This window comes from Aythya ferina, assembly GCF_964211825.1.
Source record: "Aythya ferina genome assembly, chromosome: 1".
NCBI lineage: Eukaryota > Metazoa > Chordata > Aves > Anseriformes > Anatidae > Aythya > Aythya ferina.
The window spans coordinates 122,094,968-122,106,068 of NC_140296.1; the positions used below are offsets into that span (position 1 = coordinate 122,094,968).

Here is an 11,101-nt window from a genome sequence, read left to right on the forward strand (position 1 = left end):
ACAATGGATAAGCTTTTGCTGAACGTTTGGGCTGTGAAGCATGGAACCAGGCTTGTGGGATGATCAGGCCCACACCACATTGTTCAGCTGCCTTTGAAGGACTCCATGCATTTGGAGTGCAGGAATAGGCTGCCGTTGCCATCAGAGTGTGTTTTAAAGCAGGCACACATCAGATAGTGCTGTAAAAATGAAATGTTCACAGCTACTTCAAAATCAGTTTCCCGGGCTCTTGCCCTCCTTTTATTTTTGTAGATCTACAGCAATTGCTCCACTTTCATATTACTTAGGCTATTTTTGACACACTTTCCCTCTAGTCTGAATAACTTTTTCATTTGCCTAAAAATAGATGCAGTCTAATTTTCTTTTTTTCTCTTTTTTTTTTTTTTTTTTTTTTTTTTTTTTTTTCCCTGTCAAAAAGGATCAAACGGCTTTTTTATTGACAAAAAGGTGTTGCCTTGCTAGCCCCAGAATCATCTATTCTGTCTGTCTGTGGCATAAGTTTCAAAGGTCTGTGTCTGCTGGGCTTCACCTCTGCCTTGAGGGCACTTCCTCCAGCTGAACAACATGGTCCTGGTCATTGGAGAGTCCATCTCTTGGTCTCTCTGCTCAGATACTCAGTGGGACTGTTAGTGTTAGATCCAGTGGGTATCTACAGTGTTGATTTTTTTTTTTTTCAGTTGTAGCTGCATCCACTTGAAATTTGGGATATCTTGTTCACTAACTCAGAAGTGATTTAAATGCCCATACACTTCCCAGGAGGCAGAATTTTTGTGTTTGACTTGGAAAGAGATGAACCTGTGAAGACAGTCAGGATAAATTCCTCAAAATCTGAACAACTGTCTCAATCATCTGAATTTCTTACTTCCAATAAGTGGAATTCTAGTCAAAGCAGATGTTCTCATGGTAGCCCTGCCAATACAGATCTGCAATTCTAGATTCACATCTTTTGGGATGTTCAAGACAGGGGTTCAGTGATTGGGCATTCTGGGGCAGAAAAGAAAAAGCACATGGTGTAGACCTTGTAGATTTGGACAACACGGGTTTTGTTAGATGTCCTGTTTCTACTGGACGTAACGTTTCTCTGTGTGCCAAATCCTCCCCTGTAGGACAGCAGTAGTAGCAGCTGGGGAGCCGCCAGGAGGGGCACAACCAGCCCCACTGTGAAATCTTGGATTTTGCACTCAGAGGATCACCGCAAATACTTTGTGCTGTCTTTCTGCATAACATAAGGTCTTTCTGATGCCATTTAGCTGCCCATGGGTGCAACACATTTGTTTCTGTGCCCAGTACCATGCAAGGGAATGACATAGTCAACACTGTGTCCTGGGATGCCTGCCCTCCAGCTCAGATAGCTCGTTCCCTGGCACAGCTGGCCTTCATTAGTCTCTGATAAAAGTTGACTGCAAGGCTCAGCCTCCCAGCTCTGACTCCTCAGCCAAGCAGTTCAGCTGTTTTTCTACCATGTCTCCTGGTTTTGTGTCCTGCCCTGAGAAATTGTGACAGTGCTCTTCCCCAGGTAACTATCCCACAGCTCTCCACCTGAAAGCTCTCTGAGAAATGAGATGTTAGGGCTCTGTACTTGTACACCTGGGATGGTGCCCACACCATTCAAACAGCTTGCAGAATTGGCCCCAAAACTTCAGGCAAAGAAAGGGAGAATTAGGGAAAATATTGCTGTGGTTTTATCTAATATTCTAAGTTCTTTGTGGTGTATTAATTCAACAAAATCCTTGCTTCAGGGAATTAGGTTGAAAAACCACCCCTGTCATTCACGAAACTAGGATTTTTACTTGTTCGTCTGAATTCTGTGAGGATAAGTAGCCAGCAGCAGCAGTATGGAAGTGCTCAGAGCAGGACAGTCTCAGCCTTCACTTCAGTCTTGCAGAAATGCAGGGTGCCTGCTGGGGAAAAATCAGAGAGAAATAGAAATCTCCTTAATGATTTTTTTTCCCTACTTATACTAGAAATTAGTGACCTGTGCTTGCTGCTCCTCCCTCCTGTCCCCTCCAGCCCCATGCATGCTGCTGCTTTCACCTTCATCGCCCTCTGCAACTCCCCAGACACTGCTGATCCAAATGCTTCGGTGAGCCTTTTTCCAAGGCTTCAGGATTTAAGGTTCTGCTTTAGCTAATCTCTTTGCAAGCCTCTAAGACCTCATGTTTTTCAAGATAAGAGTATTCAGAAAATACGACTTTTGCCACCAGCTAGCCAAGCAAGGTCACAGCTCGTACTAATTTGCTGAGTGCAGCTTTCGTTAAGGTGGGAGCCTCCGAGATGCACTGACCCTTTCTAAGGAGACTGAGAGGATCACCATCATCTCAAGGAGAGCTCTGCAGAGTGAGAAATCTAGTTCTCTCTCCCTTCCCTTCAGCCCTGCTGAAAGGCTTGAAGGGTGACAAGCCTTTCACCGTGCTTTGCTGCCTGTATGCTCATGCAGTGATGTCTGTGGCGGCAAGTACAAGGCAGAGAACTTGGATCTGTCTTGTTCCTCTATTAAACTGCCAGAGATCTTTGCATACAGCACCTAGTGACGCTCTCTGTATTTTAGCTGAGGTGTCCTGAGACCTGCTGTGTGATGAGAAGATGCTATAAACCCTCCTGTTTCCCTTTTCTGATGAGGAAAACAAAATACAGCACAGACAAAAGCACTCACAAAGCTACATAGGAATTGTAAAGGGAAAGTCAATGAGCGACTCACCCTGAGCCACTTAGGGTCTCTATTTATTGACATTTCAAAGTCTTTTCTCTGTTGGGTGATGTGTCCCCACAGCAAAGTTGCCTATTGGCATGGATGGAAATGGGTAGGAAGGAGAGCAACTGAAAATGAATAGCATGAAGAGAAATACTGGAAGACGAAGACTTACTCTTCAAAAGTAATACATAAGAAATATATTTCATAAGCTCTCTGGCTGCAGGCCCCAGCCATGGTTGTTAAGCATACAGGGCAACCTGTTGGTGTCCCACTGCTCCCTAAACTTTTGCCTGCAAAAATGCCTCTCTCCTAGGATAGAGTAGCTGAAAGAAGCCAGACCCAGGCTTCTTCACTGTGTTAGTGATGGGGTAGGGTGGTACCACTGCCTGCTGTTTGCAGGAGGCTGTCTCGGTGGGGCTGGACACAGGGAAGCTCTGTGTGGGACTGTGCAAGCCCAGTAAGCAGTGCTTGTCCAGGCCCACACACCACAACCTTGTCTGAGCAAAAAAAATGCCTTTGGAAGTGACTTTCTAGCAGCTGTCTGGCTTGATTTCACCTGAAAATAGGAGATTTGACATGGCTGCAGCCTGGTTAGTAAAACTCTCCCCTTGCTGGTAGTCACAACGAGCTGGGGTCTGACAGGCATCCCCCGGAGCCCTGCTGGTCTCGCTGCACAAAGCTGCGTGGTAACTTCAGGCTGACTGATGAGAGGCCAGTCTTTTTGCCCAGGTATTTCTAACATGCCCTGCTTCAGAAAAACCAAATGGCACAGGCTGAAAATCTCTCACGTAGGACGAGTGCCATGGTACGTCACTGCCATTTTATGTCACCTTCCTGTGCTGTAATGTCACAGGTGATGAGTTGAAGCAGTTGCCCCTGGGACAGGCAGGTGCTTTGGGAGGTGGTTGTGGGTTGGAGGTGGATGTCTGAGTCTTCCACTGTCACAGCTTTGGAAAAATCCCCCCAAGCCTCTTTTCTCCATCTAAGGCAAACGCAGACCCATCTAGACATCTCCATCAGTCCCCTGCGTTTTTCCTGGGGGAGGTGGGATCGGCAGGATCCCTCCTTGTTTTGGCCATGTCCAATGCATCTGTCTGCATGTCCATGTTCATCTGCACACACCAGTGCATGCAATAACCACCAGAGGTGCTTCCACCCACCATGTGGGCTAGGGTCTAAACCAAGGATCCCACACCACACAGGGCTGGGGTGGCCAGATCTGGGGAGCTGCTCAGGTTTCTCCCAGCCATTCGAGCATGTTTAATAATGTCCCCGATGATAGGAGGTGACAAGAGTGTTTAATTTAGCGGCTGCAGACAGAGCTGTGCCCAGCAGATTCACACCTGTTGTGCCCGAGTGGCAGCTCAGCTCCCCCTCGCTCCTGTCCTCCCGCGCTGCCCAGGAGCATGACGTCCTCTGGGGAACTGCTGGCGTGGCCTCACTGTGCCACCAGGAACATCATTCCTTTCGGGTGATGAGCTGGACAAGCTTAGCACGCTCCTGAATTTCCTGAGGGGACATAAAAAGGTTTGCTGCTCTTGGATTTCTGCTCCGCTGTGACTTCTCTCTTCTCTAGATGCATTTCATGCAGTTGGGGGCAGCCTGAATCAAATTCACCATGGACATCATTCCCATGCATTCAGAAATAAAGACTCAGCTATCCCTCAGATCATTGAGTCAGCTTAGAGACCAGGAGATCTGAGAAGAGTCTTGTTCGTGATATTTTTCCCTGGCATAGCAGCTTCTGGGTGCCTGTGTTCAAGCTTTTATTTACGGCCACAAAAGAGGTGAAGGCTTCCACAGTAAAGCTTCTCTGTTTAAAAATGGAAGCTGGAAGTGCTTCAGTAATAGCATGAATCCTGCAGTCAAGAGCCAAGGAAAGACCTGAAAATCACAAACTATGTGATGACCTGGCAAAAGTTAGCCAAAAGCTGGAGACCTTGCCTCACTCCTTAGGGACTGCCTGCTGAAAAGTGATGTTACCTCTACCTTACTGAAAATTATGTGGAAGAAACATTTCTGAGACTCCCAGCCAGTCACCAGAAGGGAGGGAGATCGTGGTGGCCATGGCTCCAGGACTCCGCTCACCTCTCCTTTCACCTGCTGCTGTAACAGCAGGGAGAAACTGAAGAAGAGCTCAATGTCAGTTCAAGGCCCCAGGATAGGGCTTGCTTTCTCACACTGCTGGCTCATGTTGAGCTTCTTGTCTATGAGTCACCTTGGAGGATATGACAGGTCTTAGGTAAGAAGTGAGGTTATACACTGACAGTGGTTCTTCACCGTCTCCAGTCTCATAACACATGCACCATATCAAGAAGAACTGCAGACTCCGCTCTGCTACTTCTCCCCAGGTCCACCCATCGTGGCTGCGTGCAGATTCTGCATGCTGAAGGCTGCAACTAAGCTCCTACAAAGCCGCCCAGATTAGCAGGTGTGGGTATGCAGGGCCGTGACGAAGTAACTTGATCTGGAGCTGCTGATAGTTAGTGCAGCTCTGCAAATGTCAGATGTGAAAAGAGGATCTGTGGTGATCCAGCACAGCAGTTTGCTTGCAGTTCTTACCAGCCGGGAGGAGGAACCAAAGGTGGCTTAAAATCAATAAATATTACAATCAATAAATATACCTGATGTCCTTTCATCCTTTTTCTCTCTTGGTAAAGATCCTTTTCTCACTTTTTTTTTTTTTTTCTTTCCCTGTGGTGTGTTTTTGTTGTTGTTGTTGTTCCCCCAACTTCAACCTAGTACATGGAGAAATATTCCAAATATTCCAAAGAGAATTAATCCTTTCTCTATTACTCATGCTATGTAATATGTTTCCTCCATAAAGATACAAAGATACAAATGCCTGCCTTGCCATCCAGTGATGTTTTCTGGACTACTTATATTACTATTTTGTCTGTGGAGAGACCCGTAGATTCATTCTGCCCTTTTAAAGACTAGTCTCAGGTTGCAGTCATTTCTGGATCTCTATTTGATTTGCAGGGAGCAGATTTTGGGGCATTAACCAGGCAATTAGATATTTAAGGCTGGCCTCATGAAGATGCAAAACTTTTTATTTTTATTTTTTTTGCTGCTCTTACATCACAATGATCAGAAATCATTCTGATTACTATTTGTCCAGATCAGACCCACAAAGCAGTGATTTAGGCAGCTAAATGAATCAGGATGGGGCTTGATTAAATGACGTGTCTGTTAGGTGTCAAATTTTCTGACGGCCTCAAATACTTGTGGCTTAAATAAGTCCTCTTGACTTTGGTGCATTGTGAACATGCACAGAAGCGTGTGGCTGAGTGGCATCATTTACTCCTACAGTGTACCAACAGCAACAGAATCCAGGTAACTGCACAAGCCCAAAAGGGGGACATGAACTAAGAATCACCTCAGGCAGACCCTCAATTACATTAAATGAATTGCTAATTGAAAAATCACAAGCCAAAGCCCTTCAGAGGTGGAAAGCACGTGTTCTGTGATGAAAGGATTCTACACTTTCATTTGACAGAATTTTCAGATAAAAGAATATTTCTTTTGACATTTTAATTGAAACATTTTTATTTTTACCCAAAATATCCATCCTGTACTTAAGTAGTGCCTCAGATGAGCATTGGGAAACCACTGCCTGAACACCAGGGACAGGAGCGTGTGATCTTGCCCATGGTCCTCAGGCCCAGGGAGACTTCACTGAATTGAACTCCAGTGAACTATGACCAGCTGCTATCTATAGCTACCCACTGACAGTAGGTTGGCTTTTCTTTTTGCCTGTAAATTACTGGGCACAGGTGGGGAATTTATTAGCATAAGTGAAAGTTAGGAAGCAGTGCTCCATCCCTCTCCCCACTGATGCTGCCCTGCTGCAAGGTGTTGACCTTCTCTGAAGTAGGAGCCTGTGCAGCTCTCGACCCAGGTGAAACCACTTAGACCTGTGCCTAATTTTGCATCCCACCAGGTCTGCCCTTGTGCTAAAAGTTAAACATATGGGTCATTGTTTTGCTGGATCAGAGCCCAGCTTCAAATCCTTGAAGATTTGCCTAGACAGAGCTTGTCAAATGATATGGTGTAGTTAATATGACAGTGTTGTGCTCTCTTTTCTATTAGTGACTACTTGTTGTGGGTAGGCTGTACTGGTTAGAAGCATGCATCCAGTCATCAACAGCATCTCACTAACTATCAGGTACACATCCATCAGTGGTTTCTAATTAATGAAGTCTCTTTTAGGGGGGCCTTTTTGTAGCTGATCAAGATTTTACCTTCTCACACACCCAGTGGCCACTCACAGGGACCTAAATTAGGACCAAAACTCTGAAGCTTGAGAGAAACTGTGCTTCAGCCTGGAGTTGTCAGAAGACTGCAAGCAGCTGCTGGAGGGTGACAGGGTCACCATGGTGAGCTGGTGGCACTCATGCCACCTAGGAGGTTGGATATAGCACCCTGCACCACCTGCTTGATGGTCAGCCTGCCACTGCTGCCCCAGTTATCCTTAGCTGCATAGGAGAGATCAGAAGTCGAGATTTGTATTTTGGTTGAGCTGTATTCCCTGAGATAAGGGCTGAGCTCGCAGAGCAGCCTGTGGACAGCCGCACCGCATCTGCCACCTTTCCCCACGAAGCCCACAAACATATTTTCACATTTTTTTTCCAAGATCCTCACCATTTCACCAATTTCAGATGCCATCGCACAGCCTGTTCAGAACTCACCCGGGCAGAGGGAGCTGACAGAGAAACACCACCACAAATACACATTTTATTTTACTGATTTCTTTATTTTTTTTTTCTTAGGAAATCTCAGCTGAACAAAGGGACGGGACCAATACCCCCTCCCGGAGCTGGCCGCGGGATCCCCCTGCCGGGCTCGGAGGGCACCGCGGCTCCCCCCAGCACCGCCAGGTGGTGCCGCTGCTCCGCGCTGCTCCGGACTTATTATTAAATTATTTTTTATTATTAATGATTATTTTTTAATATCTATTTTTATTTTTTTAATTATTTTTAAAATTCAAATCTTGGGGCTTACATGCAACTTACATAACTCCGAGGGACCTCTGACTCCCAGAACTCCAATTTTTGAACAGGTAGGTTTGGTGGGTTCACAGGCACGATAAACCCCTTCTCCCGAGGATGAACACGAACCCTTACCTCTGCCCACCACTAGCTATTGTGCACTGATGGAAACAAGTATGAGTGAGCAAGCAGCAGGACCCATAGCTCTCCTCAAGCACTGGCAGGCAGGGATGATGCTATTGCCCCCCAGGGTGCTGCTTGTGGGGCTGAGCAGGGTGCTCTGGGTTTGCAGGGCCCTTGGGGGATCAGGAGCTGGCTATATGGATGACAGCCGGGTGAGGGACAGGAAAAGATGCTTCTCTGCGTGCATGGTGGCAGCTGCAGTCCCGCAGCCATCCTCGCCTCTCCTATCAATATCCTTTCCCCTGAGCTGGAAAGACTAAGGGGTAATTTAGTCTTTATGCGAGTTTGGACTTTGCCTGATTACCAGCTGAGCCTGATTGCACGGCCCTGTGATCCCTCTGGGAAACAGCCCAGACAGCACGGAGGGGCTGTGGCTCCTCCTGATGATGCTGCTGCCACCGAGCCCTCCTGTTTCATTGTGGGCTGCGAGACGGGCTGCTCCATCTCCCCACCAGCCCTCTGTGCACCCACCAACTGACACCAAAGGACCAAGGTTTTCCTGAGGACCCTAAATCACATCGCACACAAGGCTTGAATGTAAATGCATGGAGCGTGCCACCAGTCTATGCCATTGCTAAGCTGTCTGCCCTGGTTTTCCATGAAACTGCAGACAAAATCATGGGGTTGGGTAGAAACTGGTTCAAGCAGCAGAGCTGAAGGTCCATTCAAGGACCATCTCAGCATCAGCTACCTCAGTGACAGCAGAGCGAGTGGCAGGTTGGGCAGAGGTGATGACCTGGGACTTGTAGGCAGCTAGCAGCTCAAGTCCAGCAGCCAACCCATCCTCTGCCATCAGCAGGGGATTGCCACTTGGGAGCACCTGGATCAGACAGGTGCAAGATTCAGATCTCCATCCATATCACCTGTTCTCCAGAGATCAGGTGAAGGGAATTTTTGGCTTTTGGGCTTGTGTAATTTTCACAGGTAATTAAAATATGGTGTGTTACTCGCTTTTTCCAGCTCATGATTAAAGTTTAAACATCACAGGTGAATTAGAAAGGTTGTGGTCCCACATTCATTTGGAGGGGAATTATGCAGGGAGATGGAGGGAAATAATGCAGAACTAGAGCCAGGAGTGCTCTAAAAGCATCCCTGCCCAGCTGAGATGTTTCTGTAACACCCTCTGTTGCACAAAGGAGTTATCACAACTTCTGAAGCTAATGAAAACACTTGACCCTTGACTTGAACTGAGACCCCTGGCTATTGATCCCAGAAAAACTTGGGAGAGTGCTAGGAGAGGGGGCAGTCGTGCTCTGCCGGCAGCAGCTCTGCCTCCTGACTGGCTCCACCTGCTTTTAGGGGCTGTCAGATTGAGCTCTGCCTCCAGCCTCTCCACATCGTCTGTGGGTGAGTAGAGATGTATGGGACTTCACATCCATTGCCTTTGGAGCTCCCTTTGCAATAAGTGGAGTCTCCCTCCTTGGAGATCTTCAGAAACCACCTGGATGTGTCCCTGGGCAACCTGCTCTGGGTGTCCCTGCTTGAGCAGGGGGTTGGATGGCCTCCAGAAGTGCCCTCCCACCTCAATCACGCTGTGATTCTGTAATATAGGGATGGCACTATTTGTAGTGAGGGCATTCTGCTTGGATTTCCCCGTAACCTTTTCAGCCTGGTATACCATGTGCATTAACACTGATGGGAGCACTCCCTGGCCCTGTGGCACTCGTGTTCACCCAAATATTTGTCCAATTTCCGTTCCAAGCACCTAAAATGGCACTAGCAGTGGGGTTTGGCAGGGTACATCCAGCTGCTGGCACCCAAGCAAGTGTCAAGCAGTGAGCTCAAGTGGAGGTGGTCTGGTGGCAGCAGGACACAGCCTGGCACAGACCCAACCCTCCCGTGGCACCGCAAGCTCAGGTAGCACGGCGCTATCCTGTACTGAGGCACAGATGGTCTGGAAGAGACTCTTGTACGTGACAGAGCAAAGCATTATATGCAATTTTGTGACAACTTTATTAGACCAAAGTGCTGTTTATTCAGCATGCTGTTTCCAAGCGTGGCTAGCAGCAGCTGCCTGAGGAAAAAGTATGGGCACCAGGAGTAGGATCACTTTGCACTTGTCAAGCTCATCTTATAGCTTTGGCACATCTCAGAAATACCCACAATGAGGAGTTTGATCAGCCCTCCTAGGACACAGCATACCCAGAGCAGGATGGCTCACAGGCCAAGCTGTTTGCTGTCCTTGCAGCCGCATGTGAGCTGCTTTCGACTCTACACCCGCATATCCCCACACATGGGTAATTTAAAGCAGGAACATCTCCAAGTTATTGAAATGCTCTGTCACAATAATTCATTGTCAAGCAGCTTAGGCTTTTGTTTTTGAGGTGAAACAAAACATTTCCATTGAGCTGAAACTCAATTTCTTTTGCAAAGTGTTTTCATTATATGTGAAAATTCAAATTGCAGGCTGCTTTGGAGAGAAGGAAAAAGTAGAATAGTCCCTGCCAAAAATAGAGACAAGCTAAGGAAGCTCAATACTCCTGGACTTCAGGTAACCCTTAGTCACCTTCTGCCTGTTAAGTTTTGATTTTATGGACTGCTAGGATTTTTAAACTTTCTTCCCTTGCAAACTGGTTGCAAAGGTCTGGCTGAAAGTATCGCTGTTCCTTGCTGTAACGAGCAAAAGCTGATGAGCTGTATCATTTTTGCCTAGCCCAAACTTCAAGTTTCTTGCTTTGGAAAGCCTGGGGGCCTGTGTTTGTTGGTTGGCCAACCAGTGTTTTTAAGAGTAAGGTCTATTTTCTCTTCCTGGTGCCATGCTGAGGGGCAAAGCTCGAGGCTCAGCCAGCTCAACCCTTGGCTAGCCAGGTGGACCTGCCTCTGGCAGCCATCCCATGGGCTTCTGCACCACGCTTGGGTTGCTGCAGGGCTCATTATCTCTGTGCGTGGCCCCCTGGTGCTGAACATAACACACAAGTGTTTCCCTGTGGACCTGAGGGAAGAGCTTGTGATGTCTCCAGCTCGCAGCAGCTTCTGGAGGAGAACCACCCTCCAGCTTCGCCCTCCTTTCTGCCTGACAGCTAAATAAAGACATGATGTTCGTTAGGGTATGGTGAGGCTCCTAGGGAAATATGATCAAACACAAAGATCAGACGGGAGCTGTAACTGAGGAGCCTGTTTGGGAAATTGGCTCCTGAGGCTCCTCGTTTCAGCTGGTGTCGTTTCAGAGCAGCCAGGTGCCCGTCGTCCTTCTGATCTGGGGGCTCATTGCGAGGCAGCTGCAGAGGCTTGGCAT

General features: G+C 47.5%; 1 long non-coding RNA gene across 1 annotated transcript; it reads left to right on the forward strand.

Moving 5' to 3' along the window:
- The first annotated feature begins 1,419 nt into the window (after window positions 1-1,419).
- LOC311425155 lies at window positions 1,420-2,774 on the forward strand. Its single transcript, XR_014686242.1, has 2 exons — window positions 1,420-1,516; window positions 1,965-2,774. It is a non-coding gene; the product is annotated as an uncharacterized lncRNA (long non-coding RNA).
- The last annotated feature ends 8,327 nt before the right edge of the window (window positions 2,775-11,101 follow it).